This window comes from Argentina silus (genome assembly GCF_951799395.1).
Source record: "Argentina silus genome assembly, chromosome: 22".
In the NCBI taxonomy this organism is placed as follows: domain Eukaryota; kingdom Metazoa; phylum Chordata; class Actinopteri; order Argentiniformes; family Argentinidae; genus Argentina; species Argentina silus.
The window spans coordinates 1610118-1632186 of NC_139676.1; positions in this window are offsets into that span (position 1 = coordinate 1610118).

Below are 22069 nucleotides of genomic sequence, written 5' to 3' on the forward strand. Positions count from 1 at the left end.
GCAGAGTCCTCTGTGGCCTACATTGACTGTGTCAATGGTAAATATTTCCATAACATTTTGCCAAACGTTATCCATCTATTTTTATCGAAGCACTGTTTTGTCATCATTTTATTCTGACCAATTTCACTTGCCATTCTTCTCTTCAGTTTCATAAACCCCGATTTGGAGGGGCTTCTGGTGCTGCAGCCAAACCAAACCTTGTGACTAGGAAGCCTGTTGAGGTATTACATGGATTTGTTCGTCTTAATATCTCTGTGTTATTAGTGTAACTCGTGTGTGACTAATGTGGCTTATGCCTACAATCACATAGATACATGCACAATCACAATATACTCTCCTGGTGTACTCTACCTTTCCTCTCCCTCACAGTCTCTGTCCAGCCCTGCTACTACCCCTGCTGGTACTGCCAATAGATTAGATTAGATTAGATTAGATTAGACTCAACTTTATTGTCATTGTGCAGAGTACAAGTACAGAGACAACGAAATGCAGTTAGCGTCTAACCAGAAGTGCAAAAAAGCAGAAAAGTACAGTATATACAGGTAGTGCAGTATAATAGTGCAGTATAGTATAAGTAGTGCAGTGTATTGGTTCAGTATATGAATTAGCAGTAGCATTATAGCAGAATAAATAGGATGCAGTATGAACAGTGTAAGCAGCATATGAGCTGTATAGGCAATGCAGTCTAGGTATACGTATTAACAGTAACATTAGAGTAAATAGCAGAATAAATATGGAATGCCATATGAACAGTATAAACAGGTATGTACAGTATGTACAGATATGTGCAGTGTATTAATAGTAGTATTAAAGAAAAATATAAGGATATGTGCATTATGAACAGTATAGACAGATTATGAACAGTATAGACAGATATGTACAGAAGAGCAGTGGTATGGAGTAAGAGCAGTTTGTAATTGCAATTGTCCGGGGGGGGGGGGGGCCTTCTTGATCAGGGTAGAGGTGTTGAGGGTCCAGGAGAGATCCTCAGAGATGTGGACACCCAGAAACTTGAAGCTGGTGACTCGCTCCACCTCAGTCCCGTTGATGAGGATGGGGGTGTGTGTGCCAGCTTTTGACTTCCTGAAGTCCACAATGAGCTCTTTGGTCTTCCTGGTGTTGAGAGCCAGGTTGTTGTCGTTGCACCACACTGTTAGGTGCTGGACCTCCTCCCTGTAGGCAGGAGTGCTACGGCCTCCATGAGGACCCCTTCCCCTGTACCCAAGTCCCTGTCCAGCCCTGCTACGGCCTCCATGAGGACCCCTTCCCCTGTACCCAAGTCCTTGTCCAGCCCTGCTACGGCCGTCTATGAGGACCCCTTCCCCTGTTGAACAAGATTCAAAGTGTTTATTATCATATGCACAGTAGAAAACACGTTTCCCTGTACAATGAAATTCTTGCTTTACTGTCCGCAGAATGCCAACCAATGTAAAATGTACAATACTAAAAAATATACAATATATACTAAACAAAATGTACAAGATAACAAAATTTAAGGCAGCATGTGATAATAAAAAAGCAACAATAATAATAATAATAAAACAGTGCAAATGTAAACAGTGCAATTATGCATGTGCAAACTGAAGTCGGGTTCAGTTATGAGGTAGTACAGTTATATGAGGTAGTCAATGATTATAATCTCCTATGCGTTGTTTAGGAGTCTGATGGCAGTGGGAAAGAAGGAATTCTTTAGTCTGGTGGTCCTGCATTTAACACTTCTGTACCTCCGGCCTGAGGGTAGAAGTGTGAACAGTCCGTGTTGGGGGTGGGTGGGGTCCTTGAGGATGGATGGCTCTCCTGTGGACTCTGCGGTGGTAGATGCTCTGCAGAGAGGGCAGTGGAGTCCTGGTGATTTTCTCAGCGGTCTTCACCACTCTCTGCAGGCGTCTGCGGTCCATAGCAGTAGTGCTGCTGTACCACACAGTGATACAGCTGGTTAGGATGCTCTCAACAATGCAGCTGTAGAAGTTGCTGAGGATCTTGGGCGACATGCCAAACTTCCTCAGCCTCCTCAGAAAGTACAGCCGCTGTTGGGCCTTCTTAACCAGCTGTGTGGTGTTAAGTGTCCAGGTGAGGTCCTCGCTGATGTGGACGCCCAGGTATTTGCCCAGGTATCACCCTCTCTACTTCGAGTTCCCGGATGTACAGTGGCCGATGAGGTCCCCTCTTCTTCCTCATGTCCACTATCATCTCCTTGGTCTTGTCCGTATTGAGGGTGAGGTTGTTGTCCTCACACCATGCTACCAGACTGGCCACCTCCCTCCTGTAAGCCGATTCGTCCCCGCCAGTGATGCATCCTATCACTGCGGTGTCGTCCGCAAACTTTAGGATGATGTTGTCCTTGTGGGAGGCGACACAGTCAAGGGGTGAACAGGGTGTAGAGGATGGGGCTGAGGACGCATCCCTGTGGAGTGCCAACATTTGTAATAATGCTGGCTGAAGTCCTATTACCAATCTGACAGACTGGGGCCTGCCAGTCAAAAAGTCTAGGAGCCAGTCACAGAGGGTGGGGTGCAGGCCAAGTGTGGACATTTTGTGGATGAGTCTGTGGGGGATGACCGTATTAAAAGCGGAGCTGTAGTCTATAAAGAGCATCCTGATGTAGGAGTCTTTGTTTTCCAGGTGAGAGAGGGAATACTGGAGGACAGCAGCGATAGCGTCTGAGGTGGACCTGTTGGGCCGGTAGGCATACTGCAGGGGGTCTAGGGTGTCCGGTATGCTGCTCTTAATGTGTGCCAGTACCACTCTCTCAAAACACTTCATGATGATTGGAGTGAGTGCTACTGGCCTGTAATCATTCAGGCAGGCAGGTTTTTACCTGTGTGTGTGTGTGTGTGTGTGTGTGTGTGTGTGTGTTAAATAACTCTGATATGATGATGCATGTGTAATTCACTGAGTTTGGCTTCTTTTTTTTTTCTTTTTTTTTTAAAGATGAGTCCGATGTGGGTGTTTTCCCTACTACTGGTCCTGCTGCCCCTTCTGGTCCTCTCCTTGGTCCTGCTGCCCCTCCTGGTCCTCTCCTTGGTCCTGCTGCCCCTCCTGGTCCTCTCTATTGTCCTGCTGCCCCTGCCTTTCTCGGTCAGGCGCCCGATTCATTCTGGCTGCCGGCAGAGATGAAGAAGACCATTCCACAGCAAGACCAGCGATGATTGCATCCACCCTGTGGGAGAACCAGAGGCTGCGGCCAAACTCGAAACTCTGGTACGAGCCACTCTAACCAGGCCCCAACACCAGAGCACTTTTTCACCCACAGGCTCCTGGCGTGGATGCCCTACCATCTATGGTAGGTCAGGGTGTGCTGTCCAGTGTGTAGGAGGCAGCTCACAGGTTTTTTGTGTTTATTTCAATAAAAAAAAATCTATTTTCAAATATAAATCTTTTATCTGAGTTTTATTCAATCAATTTGACACATTGCTAATAGCGAGTGATGCAGTCCATAAGAGAAAGAAACAGAGGTCTGATCATTTCAGATGCATAAACAAAGATACACACGCAACTTGAATAGAGCAACAGACCTGTAGGCCCATAGCACAGTCATTAAACATCATTAAAACAACAGCAAGTGTTCTTAAACTTCTGTTTGTTATGTCACAAGAAGCAAGATATTGGCTCTTGAATTTACACAAAACAACACTTTGGAAGACTTTGCCTGTTTTTATTTCTGGCGCTGGTGGGATTCAAACCGGTGACCTTCCGATCCACTCTTCCCCCCCATTCAAAAACGGAAAAGGCAATATTTTTTATTTTTCTTTAATCGTTTAGAATACATACTGATAAATAAACTAGTAAATAATGGAAAAGAAGCTTCAATTTCTCTCTCTCTCTTTCTCTTCCCTTAGCATCAAGCTGGGGAACAATAGTCTGTTAAGGGGGGGGAAGAAGGGGGCAGAAGAAAAAGGAGAAAAAAGAAGAAAACGAAAGAGAAATTGAGTCTTCTTTTGCAACTTTCATCACACAAATACATGTGTAACAACACACTTTAATTTCAGTAAGCAACATTGCTGGTCTTTACTTTGTTCTGTTCAAATACATAGACTCAATTTTGTAAACTGTGCGCTGTGAGCAGGGTTCGAACCTGCGCGGGGAGACCCCATTGGATTTCGAGTCCAACGCCTTAACCTCTCGGCCATCACAGCTATACTGGCTTCTGCACTGCCTGGTCTGTAGTAAAGACAAAATCTTTTCAAGATCTAGACACGGACCAGAGTTTGCTTATTAAGGAAGCCTCATATAGAGACTTTTGAATATCAATTCACAGAAGCCATGTTACGAGGATGCAACTTACATTACACAAATACATGCGCAACAACACTTTGAGAAAGCAAAGGAATCCCATTGGATTTCGGGTCCTTATCCTTAACCACTCCGTCATCACAGCTGCCCTTAGCCTTTCATTGTTGTTTAAATGTTTCTACGTTACTTCTTCAAATTTGAAAGGGCCATGGGCTACACAGGAAAGGAGGTCCCAAAGACATTGGGAACCACAATTGCATTTTACACCACCACGCAATTGCGTCTCAACAACTCATTTTTCCAAAGGTGGACCAACATGTCGTCCTTTAAGAGGGATGTCGTTTCCCCTGCGCTGTGAGCAGGGTTCGAACCTGCGCGGGGAAACCCCAATGGATTTCAAGTCCAACACCTTAACCACTCGGCCATCACAGCTTCCCTTTGCATGTCATTGTTCCTTACACTTTTGTACATTTTGAAACATGAAAATGACACAGCCTTGCAGGCAAAGGGTTTGAAAGGAAATGCCAAAGGCATTGGGAAATATGTTTGATTTTAAAGCAAACGCCTTAACCATCCTGCAATTGCAGCTCGATTTGTTTTACATCAGGTTTCCAAAAGTGGGCCGACATCTTGTACATAAATAGGGACACAGCTGTGTTTACGCTGAGAGCAGGGTTCAAAGCTGCACAGGGAGACCCCATTGGATTAGTAATCCTACGCCTTAACCTCTTCGCCATCAAAGCTCCCTGGTGATTTTTTTTGACGTGTGAACGGGCCATGGTCGCACAGGAAGCAATCCTAAAGGCATTGGGAACCTCATTTGTTTTTCTTCTGGAAGGTATTTTTCTATTTCGATCACAGCTACCCTTAGCATTTTATCGTTACTTACAGTAAGTTACTTCTTGACATGTGAAAGGGACTTACAGGAAGGGTTTGAAAGGAAATAACAAAGCACTTATGCATAAGGATTCATGAGTTTATTGACTATTAAAGTGATGTTACAGGAAAATTTGAATGATCTCAGTTTACAGTTCTAAACGTAGCGCTAATAAGCAGACACGGGTCCCTGTCACATGCCCTTAGTGTGGTGTGTATGCGTGTGGATTCCATGCAGCCCAATGCCATGGGCACACTATACAAAATGAAAGTGACACTTAACAGTAATGCTGCTTCTAAAGTTGACGCTGTTAAACTAGGGATTCCGTGGCTGAATGAGATAAAACAGTGATTCGATTCATAGATTATATTTGTACGAACTACGCATTGATTCATTGATTCAATTCAGACACAAAACAAGAGGTTTCAAAAATACAGAAATAGTCACGATATTCTCTTTTAATGATTCATTCGTAGATAATGACAATTAAAGTAGTTTGAAAATATGTGGCTGCGCTGTTACTAATGCTTTATAAATGCAACACATGCTTATAATGTGCAAACTGAATTATGAACCCATTATAACGGAAACCCCTTTGTGTGAAGTGTCACCAAAAGAAAAGAAAACAGAGACAGGAAATACATTTGAGCTACTCTATTACTCATTTATTTGCAAATATATATTCTAAGTATCTGTAGGATGAAAGTAAAGTGGCAAAGACACAAATCAGTGTAAGGTTTAGGTATGTTAACGGACCCAGGTGCGGTGCAGAGAAAGAGAGGCGGACAAGTAGTTAGCGGTACTAAACAAAAGGATCTTTACTTTGGATGAGTAGTCAAAACAGGACACAAAAATAGGGACTCAATGCTCGAAATCAAAGAGGAGATCACAGTCTCAAAACAGTACTTGTATACTCGTATGACTTACGCTCACAAAGCGACCAACAAAGGTGAAGACGAAGCGGGAGTGAAGGGAAGTGAGGGTACATATTGCATGAGTGACAATTACACACAGGTGCTGGTGATAAGTATGTGATTGAGGTGGCACAGTGGACGGACGGAGGGAGGCAAGTAGGGGGACGCACTGGGAAGCACAACCCCCATCCGTAACAAATCAGTGAGGCTCCTGTGGTCCTGCAGATCGGGGGGGTGGGGGGGGGGGACATAACAAGAAGACGTGAGGTTATTTTTTAAACTTTAACTGGAATACTTATTGGATTTCACTGAAGAACTTCCCATTCTTTGGGGTGACCGATGAGGTCTGACCCTATGGAATTCCTAAGAGAGAAAGAAAGAGAGAGAGAGAGGGGAGGGGGAAGTGAAAAAATAATGGTCAGAATACAATTACTTACAATCATTTAAACTACTTTTTCCTATTACTTAAAAGCCTGTGTGTGTGTGTGTGTGTGTGTGTGTGTGTGTGTGTGTGTGTGTGTGTGTGTGTGTGTGTGTGTGTGTGTGTCTAGGAGGACTCCATGAGGAGCTGGAGGTGGTGCTCCAGGAGGCTGGAAACTCCAATGACCAGAGACTGGTTTGAAGTACCAGGGAACCTCCAGAAGCATCATCAGCCCGCCCTGAGTTAAGGCTCTGAGTTACTGCTAATTCACAGTATCCATTTAAACTGAACTATAGATTGGATGCTAAATGCTAGAGAGAAGGAACAGTAACAACATCAGAACATGTCTGTACTTTCAGCTGCACCAGCCATCTCTCAGCCTCTGATTCCATGTTGCTGGCAGGCAGGCAGGCAGGAGTGCAGAAGAGAGTACAGACGCTCCACAAACCCACCAGGTTGCTAACAGGAAACACAAGAGAGAGAGCAGAGAGTCATATGGACTTGTCAACAAAGTCACAGTGAAAGAACTGTACTAACCACCACCAGGGGCCTCCCCACCATCACCCCAAACTGAACCAGCTCATAGATGATGTCTAACAAAAGACAAACACATTTAGAACAAAATAGCAATGATATTAAAAAGAAGGTATTAATACAGGTACAGGTATTCGATGCGAGACTATTGAATTGCCTCGACAGCTCATCCAGAATGCTGCCGCCAGTCTGGTGTTCAAACTCCCCAAATTCTCCCATGTCACTCCCCTCCTCCGCACCCTTCACTGGCTCCCGGTAGCAGCTCTCATCAGATTCAAGACCCACGACTGGCCGCCTGGCACCGCCGCCCCTTCGGTCATGGCTTTTCACTGTCCTGGCGACCCGCTGGTAGAATGAGCTTCCTACTGCTGTCATGACTGCAGAGTCACTACCAATCTTCCGCTGTAGATTGAAGACCTACATCTTAACGGTCCCTCCTACAAGTTTCTCTCCTGATAATAATAAAAATGTCCTTCTTCTAGCATTGTGACTGCCTATGGCCACTGGTCCGAGCATTGATTACTTTATCTTATGATGACTGATGGATAGATGATTCACTTACTTAGACAAATGTATTTGTTGTCAGTCACTTTGGATAAAGGCATCTGCTAAATGCCATAAATGTAATGTAAATGTCCTCATGGATCAGTCCTCTCTACGGACAATAATGACATTGCACCACTGAATATGTGTTGCTAGAATACGAAATAACATAGCGCAAGGCCAAAATGTACATTCCTTGGCAAAATGCATGGAGCTGGCTAGCAAGCTTGCTAGTTCAAGCTAAAGGCTTAAAGCGGGCGAGCTAACTCTTAGAAACTGTCAACGGGTTACTTAGCCATCTAGCAGCTAACAATGCTACCATTGCTTCTCGCAAAATAGTCATTGCACAAACAATGTGTTCGATATGTGTCTACTGTAAAATGTAATTAAATGCCACATACCGTTTTCGAAGTCGCTGTCGCTTCCCTCTTCACGATCTCGAACCCTGCAAAAAAAGAAGACACGAACAACAACCTGTCATAGAGACGGCAGGCCGCAGTCCACGCACTCTCGCAGTCAAACCTGAAAAACACCGAGGCATTTTTCAGTGCCTTTCGTTGCTTATGCTAAATCTCAACTGAAGTTTGTTGTTATCTGGAGCGGATTGAACATTCCATAGAATGTTGCTGATGTTCTACATTGAAAGGTTGCATAGCAACACACAGTTTTGAAAATAACGAGTAATAATCATACATGACACATATCATGAACACTTTTCAAAAATGCGTTACCATGTGACCTCTAGAAATAGAACACGAGCAACATTCTATGTTTGATCCAGCGCTACGCAGCAACACACCTCTGATGATGTTGACATTGACTAGATCCAGCTGGTCTTCTGAGCGCTGGCATTACTACGCCATTAGCATTAGCAACGAAAGGTACTGAGAAACGCCTCGGTGTTTTTCAGGTTTGCTGCGGGACTGCGTGGACTGCGGACTGCCATTTCTACGACAGGTTGTTGTTCCTGTTTCCTTTTTGAGAGGACAGCGACCTCGAAGCAGGTATGTCACGTTCAATTACATTTTACAGTAGACACATAGTCAATAAATGCATCTGTGTAATGGCATGACTGTTAGTCCGTCAGTAGCTACGGTGGTAGCATAGTTAGCTTTAGCTTGAACTAGCTCGCTTGCTCGTCACCTACGTGTGCTGTGTTGTTTTAGCAACACATATCGAGTGGTTGTCTAACTATCGTTCAGATATTGTCAAACTATCTTTCAGATATGGTCCAACTATCGTCACATACCCTCTCCGAAGTCGCTGCCGTCGCTTCCCTCTGCACGATCGCGAACCCAACAAAAAAGAAAACACGGACGTAAAAACGGCAGGCAGCAGTCCAAACCTGAAAAACACTGAGGCATTTTTCAGCCCGTTTTGCTCTAAAAATCAGCTGGTTTGTGTCGATGTAAACATCAACTGAAGTTGTTATCTGGAGCGGATTGAACATTCCATAGAATGTTGCTAATGTTCTATATCGAAAGGTTGCATAGCAACACATAGTTTTGAAAATAATTAATAATAATCATAGATGTATCATAAAGACTTTTCAGAAATGCGTTACCATGTGACCTCTAGAAATAGAACATGAGCAGCATTCTATGGAATGGTTGATCCAGCGCTACACAGCAACACACTTCTGTTGATGTTTACATTGACGAGACCCCGCTGGTTTTCTGAGAGCTAGCATAACTAAGCCATGAGCATTAGCATTACTAAGCCATGAGCATTAGCAACGAAAGGTACTGAAAAATGTCTCGGGTGTTTTTCACTATTGGATGCGGAATGCGTTGTTAGAAATTATATTTGATAAAAACAGTTTATTATTGCTATAATAAAAATACATTACTGCAGTGTGCTAAATTTACTAATGTGATGGTCTGTTGATAAATGGGATGAATCAAGCATTAGTCCCATAGTACGTTGGATTAATACATAGAGAGGTTAAGCCAGGTCATCAAGAAAGATGTCGCAACACACGCTTACACAAAGAGCAAAAGTGGAAAAGTACCAGGCTAGGGGGGACATACCAGAGTAGGTATCTTATCTCTAACAGGGTGCTGACTCCGCAGATGGGACGAATGGTGTGACCAGCCCGTGAACAACAAGGGATGCCAAGTCTAAACCACGGTTCCTCCCCAACCAAATAGCCAATCACAATCACTTTGTTTACTGTAAATGCTTTGTTTGACTGTTTGAATGCATCCATTTTTGGAGGGTTGGTTACAGATTAACAGCTTGCTGACTGTGATTTTCTTCTCCAAAAGTGGTCCTTGTACAAGCCATTGCCCGGAGGAAGGGACTCAGCAGCCAAAGGAATGCGAGGAGGCAGGTTAATCTCCTGGTGCAGCAAGGACCCTGTGCGTATATTAGAAATATTTCTGTTACATATGATGGTAAACAGACACTAGGGAGATTCTCATTGTCTGACAACAAGAATGAGGGAGTCTAAACTGTGACCATCACTGACCTGTCTGAACAGGATGCTGGGCCATACTGGTGTGGAGTGAATGTTAAGAGAACCGAAGCGGGCTTCATCGCACTGATTAGTCAGGTGCAACTGCATGTTGAAGGTGAGTGTAAGCTGGTCTTCTTGTTCATCATTAATGCACTGATGTTGTGTAGCAGAGGCAGACCTATTCCTCAATAATGATGATGCTTGCACTATGATAATGATCCATAGCCATAGAAAATGTCTACATCCTCATTATTATTACATTTATTACCAATAAATACTTCTAACAGGTATGAACATGATGAATCGAACTCAAAACAAGTGGTCGCATGACCAACTAACATAAGTTAACATTACATTATATCTGACTCCAAAGTATATTTCATGGGTTAACAATGATAGACAATACTTTGCTCATCCCTGTGTGACAGACAATCCATCATATCGGATCCTAGATTCATTAAGAATACCCAAAATGCTATTTTACTTGCCCTCAAGTTAAGATAAATTGTCTTGTGAGGAGTTTACGCTCATGCCAATAGCAGTAGCTAACTATCTCTACGTCTCGATGATGATTGTGGTGGAAGTCTAGGATTTACCACTCTGTACTTTAGCTCTTCGGAGGTAAGAATCAAGAAACAAGTCCTGAGTAGCCACAATATCTGAGTCCGGTATTTATTGCTTGCAAACAAGAGACAAGAGCGTAACAGCAGCCCAGCGTAGAACCGGGGGTCCGTTCAACACAAGTCTAAAGAGACAATGATCAGGTTCGTCTTTTATACAGTTTAAACATAACACAGGCGCCGCCAAGGCTATCGGCTGATGGGCCTGTGCTTACGTGAGAAAGGGCGGGAGAGAATGAACAATGGGGAGACTTTCTTATTGATTAATCGCCGTTCAACATTTCACACCTATCGACAGGATGCGCCTGTCCCCCCACTATTGCTCTCTCCTACCACTCCCTCAGAGATCACCGCTGTTCATGTGGTAAATCATACAGTGCTTCTCAGAACAATGGCTATAGAACTTTAGAGGAGTGGCAAGAGAAAATGTCATCACAGTAGTTACACAAGTTGTATCAGTCATATGAAAGTGTATAACCTGAAAATAGTTCTATGAATGTATTTTCCATAACATGATGCATGTGAACATTCAACATTCAATGAGAGAACCTGGTCATGATTATGTTGTGCTGTATTAACAGAAGCTTTATCTAGCGCACAACCTCACATTAATGCACATAGGAAGAATGAGAATAGAGTATCAACAAAATAACCAATTTAACAGTTTCAAAGCAACATATGACCCAAAACTCAAAGAACATCTTCCTGTCCTTCTCCTTAAGTATCATTCCCAACAAAGGACAAGGTGTGAGACACATTACAATTGCAAAGGAATTGACAAATGGCGAGGATGCGATTTCTTCAGGATGTCCGCCAGGCACGCTCATTCAACTGTAAATAGATATACACATTTAAATCAAGGCTGGCGCCATCAAAATCCATCTGCAGAAAAATCAGTCTTGTGAACTAGATTCAAGTCACAGTGGCTGTGAAAAAAACGTCAACATATGAATTATTGTTTATCAGCTCCAGATCTAGTTATTCTGAGAAACCTAACTCTAATGATATCAGCACTTCCTTTTTGTGTTTTTTTTACTGTGCTGTGTCTCTGTAGTGAGCTGTGAGATCTGAACATGCTCAGTGTTGACATAGCAGTCTACGATGTGGTGAGAATGAGTTGTGGATTTTGCTCGTTTATTTTTGACTGAAGTGAAAAAACATTATTCAACTATTATTTTGCACCTGCATGTTGAAGGTGAGTCTAATCTGGTCTTCTAGTCCATCATTAATAAATGTACTGTTGTGTAGCAGAGGTATTCTGCAGACTTAGTCCTCAATAATGTGAATGCACTATGATAATGATTGAAATGTAATATTTTGACCAATGAATTTCACAGATTGGAGCTAATTCAAATCAGACAATGTGACCGAAACACGTTGAGAGGATTGCCATGGTGTGGTGTGTTTATCCTTGTGTCCATGTGAAAAGGGGATTACCCCAGACTGACACACTTCACCATCAGAAATCTGAAAGTAGAGGATGCTGGGACAAACTGGTGTGGATCTGACCGAACCATGAAGCCTGCCGACGACACCAGGATTCACCTCTCTGTGGGTAAGTGCTTGAAAACACAATTCTGCTTCCTCCTACAGTTAGTCACATTCAATGATCTGTCACATCAACCCGGGCCGACTGCTTGGAAAGCAGCTATTTTCACCACGGGGTCTTTCTTGTCACCTTTTTTTCATGGGCTGGATTACTCAGTAAACAAGGGAGGGTGGGGGGGTGAGAAAAATTTTACAACAATGCACACACAGTGGAAGTAAACTCCCTGCTTTTTGCCGACTGGGCGGAAACGTCCCCCAACCTGAGGCTCCATTGCGGGGAAGGGGCATCCGTTAGTAGGTGGCTCGTTGGTCTAGGGGTATGATTCTCGTTTAGGGTGTGAGAGGTCCTGGGTTCAATCCCCGACGAGCCCTCTGATTTAGCCTTTCACCAGATCGGACGACTCCATCAAAGTGTCTTGGGTCGCCGCTTCAGCAGATGGGTCACCTTGCCAGCGTTGCGAATGAGATAGTCCTTTTTATGCAGACAGTGCAGACACTTCCCACAACCTGAGGCTCCGTTGCGGTGTAGGGGCAAGGTGGTGTCAGACGGTTCGTTGGTCTAGTGGTATGATTCTCGCTTCGGGTGTGAGAGGTCCCGGGTTCAAATCCTGGACGAGCCCTTTGACGAAAACTTTCACAAGCTGGGTCCACCAAATCAAAGTCCTTTGGCTCAATGGTTCAACAGATGTTTCCCCAAGTAGCAGCAAAATTCCACTTTTAAAAAGCCTTTCTTCACGTCCTGGCTTTAAGTATCCGGTGGAATAGGCTACCAGGCCAATACGAGCGTAGGTCGAGGTGGCCATGTGGTGAAGGCGATGGACTGCTAATCCATTGTGCTCTGCACGCGTGGGTTCGAATGCCATACTCGTCGCACAGCCATGCTTCTTTGTCAGCTTGGACGACCGTGGGCGTGGAAACAGAGGAGGTGGAGAAACAATGTAAAGCGTGCGGCACATCCTTCGGAGACCACATTCAGACGGACGTCGTCCAACAGCTTCTTTGAGCACGGAGACAGCTTCAAACTAGGCGGGGTTCGAACCGACGCTTTCAACGAGACTGAAGTGTCATTCTTGCGTCTTTGGATACGCAGGCATGGGCCCCTCGGGAAAAGGACACCTAACTTGCGTTGTTGTGTGCCAAAGTGTGAATGTGTATTTCAGAGAATAGCTAAACAAGGAGAACCCATACTTTTCAACAAGATCTGCACAGAGCTCTTCATCACAGAGGGAGATGCAGAGGTCAAACCTGAACATTTGGTGAGGAAGATTAAGGCAGCATCCAAAAGACCATACTGTATAGTGAGGGGTTAGTATACTGTATAGAGTAATTTAAGGTACCTCTGGAGAAAAGAATAAAGGAAATATGTCACAGGACTATTATACCCTAATCAGAGTACAGTGCTGAAACAAGGCATCAAAATCTAATTCTGACATGTAGCCACTGTAGAGACCCTGCTGTACTCCTCTGAGGGTTAAATGGATTGCTAAATTCTGCCCCAGGATCAGTTTCATTTGTTTCCCATTTCAGTTAGGCTTGAGGCTCAGAGAACTGACGAGCTGATCCTTGATCTGTACGGTAGGTGGGGGAGATGTCTCCAAAGAGCAGCATGGGCTCATCTATGGCCTGATTCCAATCCACTCCCTTGCCCCTTCCACTGACTCCTACACCTTCAATGACTGAGTACAGTATGTGCACCTTAAAACCTGTATCCACAAAGTGTCTCAGAGTAAGAGTGCAGGTCCTACCTGATCCTAGATCAGCACAACCTCTGCTAATTAATGTATTGGTTCTAACCCTAACCCTAAATACACATTGACACATTCACAATGTTTTTTCACTTTTTTTGGACCACTCTTTTCTCATGAACCATGTTATATTTTGTTATGTTCATTTGTCTCATTACTTCATAGATAATGTATTCATTTGCGTGACGGTAAACCTGCACACTTTTAGCTCCGCAGGACATGGAATTAGAAGGGTTACAGTAAACGTGTATGTTTTTAGGTCAGCAGCACTTCAGTCAGAAACAGAGTCTTAGTTAACATTGTAGCAGTGTGACCATACTCGTGCCCTGCGTACATATTTAGACAGGGCAGCATTTAACCTCATATGAACAGTTTGATTTCAAATTCAAACTTTTAAAATATCGAGCCAAAAGAAGAAAGAATGCTTCAATGTCCCAATACAAACGCAGGTCAATGTATTCTCTGTAACAACGGCACATTTTCACACAAGTCCCACTCATACCTTGAATTTGAAATGACTTGTGCTCCCGTTAGAGATGGTGAGTTGAGATAATCAGATTAGATGGGAACTTGTGGCGGAAGAAGCGAAGTGGTATAAGAAGCACATCAATTTCTGAGAGTAGGAAGAGTTCCAGTAATACTCAACTGAAGACTCAACTAAATGAGCCCTAGAGTTGAATTAAAAACTCTCAAACATACATACACACACGGACAAACACGCATGCACGCCCGCACACATGGACACAAACAAACAAACACACACACACACACACACACACACACACACACACACACACACACACACACACCTGCATGCACACATGCACAAACACATAAATGCATGCATGCACAGAGTCTGTGCCACAGACACTCAAATTCACACACGCGCGCGCGCATACACACGCACACACACGCACACACAAACACACTGAATTATGGGAAAGTTTGGCAATGAGATTCGTCCTCATTGTCAAACTTAATAAATTCCGCACACTCAACTTTTGAACTCCTTTGCTAGTCATTCTATCATGTAATTATGATATTCGCTGAAAAAAAAAACTACCAATCAGTTGGTAGAGCATGGCCCTAACCCTAACACATATATACTGAAATGTATGCACTCACTGCAATGTAAGTGGCTTTGGATAAAAGCGTTAGCTAAATGGCATATGTTCTTCTTATTATATTGTTTGAGGCTGAAAGGTTTTCCTGACCCATTGTAAGCATGGTAAGACAATGGCCTCTGGAGTGTCACAGTCAGACGCCCTGTATGACACCCTGGTATCTGGAGTCTCCCTGCAGCTCAGCACCTCTCTCATCCACCCAGATCACACTGACTCTACTAAAGCACCCTCCATGTACAAAACCGGTGAACACTTGTGTGGTTCTGTCACTGGTGATACTTGTCAAGTATCGAAATAAAAATGACCCCGCCAAGCCACAGTTTGTAATAAAGTCGTAAGTTTACTCACTCTGATTGTTCCTCTGGTGGCTGTCTTCTTGGGTCTAAAGCTTGTGATATGTGCCTTCCAAAAAACCTAATAAATGCACTTTTCAACTACTCAGGTTATATACTACGGAAGCGATCAAAGGGAGTTAGCGAGCTAACTTTAGCTCCAACTCCAACAAAGCCCATATCCACAAAGTGTCTCAGAGTAAGAGTGCTGATCTAGGATCAGGTCCCCCACCTTTCCATGTCATCTTATTCAATCTGATCTAAAAGGCTAAACTGATAAACTTTCCTACTTTAAGATGCTTTGTGAATATGAGCCCTGGTGAACACTGAAGACATAGGAGCTAGGTGAAGGGACCGAAATAGAACTGGCCCAATACATGACAATCACCTGGTTTGGGGCAGTTCATCCTTGTTGTGTAAACAGCTACAATGACAACCAGAAAGGTCATTGTCGCAAAGAACACGACTGATGGACAACCACTCACTACGTTTCACTACCTTTGGACTGCTTTGCTTGAATTAGAGCTGCAAGAAACAAGTAGCTCTCCCCGTCGGGGAAAGGAACCCCGGTTTCCCACGTGACAGGCAGGGATACTGCCCACGATACTAACGAGGAGGTGGTATGGGAGGCCTGGGTTCGATTACCAACATGGGCAGAGGAGGTGGTTTGGAAGGCCTGGGCTCGATTCCCAGCCTGTGCACAAACACTTTTTGCCTAAATCCTTTGCTCACCTGGTGTTTCAAGCCAAACTAGCTATGTTTTGTGAACTGGTTATTGACAGTTTTCATTTTACACAATTATCTCACTACAATAATGCTACGGCTACAGAGAGAAAGCGCCATGGTCCTGGAATGGTGAGAATAAATGGAAACTACACACCCTTTGATGATCAACTTTTCTTTTGGTTCAAAGACATACAACCAAGTTTTAATTGATCAGTTGGGGAATTGAACCACGGTCTCGCGCTAAAGTTAAGTCTTAAACTCACTCAAAATTCCCCATTCATTCTCTATCCTTGCTGACATCTAAGCATTGGTGGTTCAGTGGTAGAATTCTCGCCTGCCACGCGGGAGGCCCGGGTTCGATTCCCGGCCAATGCATGAACACTTCTTTACGGCCGTTGGAAACCACCGATATATGAAAATATCCATTCTTCAAGGCCAAATTCGGCTGACATGGAAGCATTGGTGGTTCAGTGATAGAATTCTCGCCTGCCATGCGGGAGGCCAGGGTTCAATTCATGAATTCATGAAAAGGACAATTACATTAACACTTCATGAGGACCTTTGATAATTGTAAACCACAGTTATACACTCACTGGCCACTTTATTAGGTACACCTTGCTAGTACTGGGTTGGACCCCCTTTTGCTTTCAGAACTGCCTTAATTCTTTGTGCCATTGATTCATCAAGGTGCTGGAAACATCCCTCCGTTGACATGATAGCATCACGCAGTTGCTGCAGATTTGTCGGCTGCACATCCATGATGCGATTCTCCCGTTCCACCACATCCCAAAGGTGCTCTATTGAATTGAGATCTGGTGACTGTGGAGGCCATTGGAGTACAGTGAACTCATTGTCATGTTCATTGATTGGGCCTGCCAGATCTGCACGTTTCCAACTTAGAGGGTCAGTGTTGAATGCAGAATGTGCCTCTGCCCAAAAGGGAGGCCGTATCTTGGAGATGCAGGGGATTGAACCCTGGACCTCATACATGCAAAGCATGCGCTCTACCACTGAGCTACATCCCCAACGGGCAACTGCAGGGATTTTTGGAACACATAGCAACAGCATGGTAGAGGACGTTGTTGACCGTCATGGCTGTGCTGAGTCAGGACACTTGGAAGACTGTTTAGACAAGGACACCTCATCACAGATGCAGGGCACCAGTCTCTCCCTGGTGGTCTAGTGGTTAGGATTCGGCGCTCTCACCGCCGCGGCCCGGGTTCGATTCCCGGTCAGGGAATGAATTTTGTGGAGACACAACCCTCGTTCGCTGGAGTCCTTGAACGACACCTTGTTAAAACTCACAAAAAATAAAAAATAAAAGGCTCCTCCTTCGAGCCGGATTTGAACCAGCAACCTAAGGATTACTGCTATAGAACCTACAGTCCTCCGCTCTACCAACTGAGCTATCGAAGGGTGCCAACGGGACCGCCAGATCTGCACGTTTCCAAGGTGTTTTTGTGCTACATATTTAGCTAACAACTACGTTTCACTACCTTTGGACTGCTTTGCTTGAATTAGAGCTGCAAGAAACAAGTAGCTCTCCCCGTCGGGGAAAGGAACCCCGGTTTCCCACGTGACAGGCAGGGATACTGCCCACGATACTAACGAGGAGGTGGTATGGGAGGCCTGGGTTCGATTACCAACATGGGCAGAGGAGGTGGTTTGGAAGGCCTGGGCTCGATTCCCAGCCTGTGCACAAACACTTTTTGCCTAAATCCTTTGCTCACCTGGTGTTTCAAGCCAAACTAGCTATGTTTTGTGAACTGGTTATTGACAGTTTTCATTTTACACAATTATCTCACTACAATAATGCTACGGCTACAGAGAGAAAGCGCCATGGTCCTGGAATGGTGAGAATAAATGTGTTTCCGCCCGGTTTCGAACCGGGGACCTTTCGCGTGTGAGGCGAACGTGATGACCACTACACTACGGAAACTACACACCCTTTGATGATCAACTTTTCTTTTGGTTCAAAGACATACAACCAAGTTTTAATTGATCAGTTGGGGAATTGAACCACGGTCTCGCGCTAAAGTTAAGTCTTAAACTCACTCAAAATTCCCCATTCATTCTCTATCCTTGCTGACATCTAAGCATTGGTGGTTCAGTGGTAGAATTCCCGGATTTGAACCAGCGATCTAAGGATTACTGCTATAGAACCTACAGTACTCCGCTCTACCAACCGAGCTATCGAAGGGTGCCAACTGGACCGCCAGATCTGCACGTTTCCAAGTTAGAAGGTGTTTTTGTGCTACATATTTAGCTAACAACTCCGTTTCACTACCTTTGGACTGCTTTGCTTGAATTAGATTTTTTTTTCTCTTTTTAATTCTCAAAACAACATCTTTTTGAAATGTGTGGAATTTCAGAGTAAACAGCTCCTCGTTAGTATAGTGGTGAGTATCCCAGCCTGTCACGCGGGAGACTCGGGTTCGATTCCATGACGGGGAGAATGGCTTCTTATTTCTAGCATCTCATGACATGAAGAAGGATTTCGCTTACCTGCACACCGTCTCTTGCATTCCTTTCACTTCACAGCACAAAAACAACAAACGTGTGTTTGTCGTGTTGAATCTCCATGTTTTTTGCCAGTGTTTTTAAGAAACAGGCTGTTGCCAGAGGTTCCACCTAAATTTGAAGTCAGATCACTGGATTCAAAGTCCAAAGTGCTAACCATTACACCATGGAACCTTACTCACCATTAGACCAGTATGACACTTCAGTCTCGTTGAAAGCGTCTGTTCGAACCTCGCCGAGGTTGAATATGTCTCCGTGATCAAAGAAGTTGTTGGACGACGTCCGTCTAAACGTGGTCTCCGAAGGATGGAAGTGTCATTCTTGCGCCTTTGGATACGCAGGCATGGGCCCCTCGGCAAAAAGGACACCTCACTTGCATTGTCCGGGAATCTAATCCAGGTCAACTGCTTGGAAGGCAGCTATGCTCACCACTATACCACCAATGCGCTCATGAGACCAGGCAGGACCGCAACAATGATATGACCATTCACGACCACCACATTCATATGCCCTCCAGGACTCACCATTTCAACATTTTGCAGGGTCTTTGTTATCACTTTTATTTCATGGGCTGGATTACTCAGTAAAAAAGGGGAGGGGCGGGGGGGGCGAGAAAAATGGGGCAAGGTGTTGTCAGGCGGTTCGTTAGTCTAGTGGTATGATTCTCGCTTCGGGTGTGAGAGGTCCTGGGTTCAAATCCTGGACGAAACCTTTCACAGGCTGGGTCCACCAAATGATAGTCCTTTGGCTCAATGGTTCAACAGATGTTTCCCCAGGTAGCAGCAAAATTCCACTGTTAAAAAGCCTTTCTTCACGTCCTGGCTTTAAGTATCCGGTGGAAAGGGCTACCAGGCCAACATGCGCATAGGATGAGGTGGCAGACTGGTTAAGGCGATAGACTAAGCCATTGTGCTCTGCACGCGTGCGTTTGAATCCCATTCTCGTCGCACAGCCATGCTTCTTTATCAGCTTGGACGACCGTGGGCATGGAAACAGAGGAGGTGGAGAAACAATGTAAAGCGTGCGGCACATCCTACGGAGACCACATTCAGACGGACCTCGTACAACAGCTTCTTTGATTTAGCCTTTCACCAGCAGGTACATTTTGTCCGTGAAATACACCAACAGATTAAACAGATATAAGCTGTGTTGTATATGCCATGACATTGAGCATACCATTTGGTTACAGATTGAGAAATGTCCAGTGCAGACACGCGGCCAGACATTGCTGTTTGGTGGGCCAGAGCTGTGTCTGTGGATTTCACTCCCAGAAGGTAATGAAGGGACATCAGATGTAACTATTGGTCATGCTGAAAAAGGATCCCATTATCAGTAGTATTGATAATTGATACAGTTGTATCTGTATGTCTTCAGCAGCCAGCCAGTGTTCCCCTGGCACCCATATCTGCCTCAGTGCCTGCTGCTGCCATGATCCAGGGTCCAGCTCCATCTCGTGCCATGGCCCCTGCAGAGACCACAGCCTCAGTCCCTGCCAAGCCTGTGCAGAGTCCTCTGTGGCCTACATTGACTGTGTCAATGGTAAATATTTCCATAACATTTTGCCAAACGTTATCCATCTATTTTATCGAAGCACTGTTTTGTCATCATTTTATTCTGACCAATTTCACTTGCCATTCTTCTCTTCAGTTTCATAAACCCCGATTTGGAGAGGCTTCTGGTGCTGCAGCCAAACCAAACCTTGTGGCTAGGAAGCCTGTTGAGGTATTACATGGATTTGTTCGTCTTAATATCTCTGTGTTATTAGTGTAACTCGTGTGTGACTAATGTGGCTTATGCCTACAATCACATAGATACATGCACAATCACAATATACTCTCCTGGTGTACTCTACCTTTCCTCTCCCTCACAGTCTCTGTCCAGCCCTGCTACTACCCCTGCTGGTACTGCCAGTAGATTAGATTAGATTAGATTAGATTAGATTAGATTAGATTAGATTAGATTAGATTAGATTAGATTAGATTAGACTCAACTTTATTGTCATTGTGCAGAGAACAAGTACAGAGACAACGAAATGCAGTTAGCGTCTAACCAGAAGTGCAAAAAAGCAGAAAAGTTCAGTGTGAACAGTATATACAGGTAGTGCAGTATAATAGTGCAGTATAGTGTAAGTAGTGCAGTGTAAGCAGTATATGAATTAGCAGTAGCATTATAGCAGAATAAATAGGATGCAGTATGAACAGTGTAAGCAGCATATGAGCTGTATAGGCAATGCAGTCTAGGTATACGTATTAACAGTAACATTAGAGTAAATAGCAGAATAAATATGGAATGCCGTATGAACAGTATAAACAGGTATGTACAGTATGTACAGATATGTGCAGTGTATTAATAGTAGTATTAAAGAAAAATATAAGGATATGTGAATTATGAACAGTATAGACAGATTATGAACAGTATAGACAGATATGTACAGAAGAGCAGTGGTATGGAGTAAGAGCAGTTTGTAATTGCAATTGTCCAGGGGGGGGGGGGGGTGCAGGGGTTGGTAGGTTATCACCTAGGTGCAGAGTTCGAGTTCAGTAGGGTGACAGCCGCAGAGAAGAAGCTACCTCTGAACCTGCTGGTTCGGGTGCGGAGAGACCTGTAGCGCCTCCCGGAGGGGAGTGGGGTGAACAGTCTATGATTGGGGTGAGAAATGTCCTTGACGATGCTGCGTGCCTTACGCAAGCATCGTTTGCCCTGGACAGGCTACCGGCAGAGATGAAGAAGACCATTCCACAGCAAGACCAGCGATGATTGCATCCACCCTGTGGGAGAACCAGAGGCTGCGGCCAAACTCAAAACTCTGGTACAAGCCACTGGTACCAGTGCTCATTTATAACCAGGCCCCAACACCAGAGCACTTTTTCACCCACAGGCTCCTGGCGTGGATGCCCTACCATCTATGGAAGGTCAGGGTGTGCTGTCCAGTGTGTAGGAGGCAGCTCACAGGATTTTTGTGTTTATTTCAATAAAAAAAAATCTATTTTCGAATATAAATCTTTTATCTGAGTTTTATTCAATCAATTTGACACATTGCTAATAGCGAGTGATGCAGTCCATAAGAGAAAGAAACAGAGGTCTGATCATTTCAGATGCATAAACAAAGTTACACACGCAACTTGAATAGAGCAACAGACCTGTAGGCCCATAGCATAGTCATTAAACATCATTAAAACAACAGCAAGTGTTTTTAAACTTCTGTTTGAAATGTCACAAGAAGCAAGATATTGGCTCAAGGGATCTTGAATTTACACAAAACAACACTTTGGGAGACTTTGCCTGTTTTTATTTCTGGCGCTGGTGGGATTCGAACCGGTGACCTTCCGATCCACTCAAAAACGGAAAAGGCGATATTTTTTCTTTTTCTTTAATCGTTTAGAATACATACTGATAAATAAACTAGTAAATAATGGAAAAGAAGCCTCAATTTCTCTCTCTCTCTTTATTTTCCCTTAGCATCAAGCTGGGGAA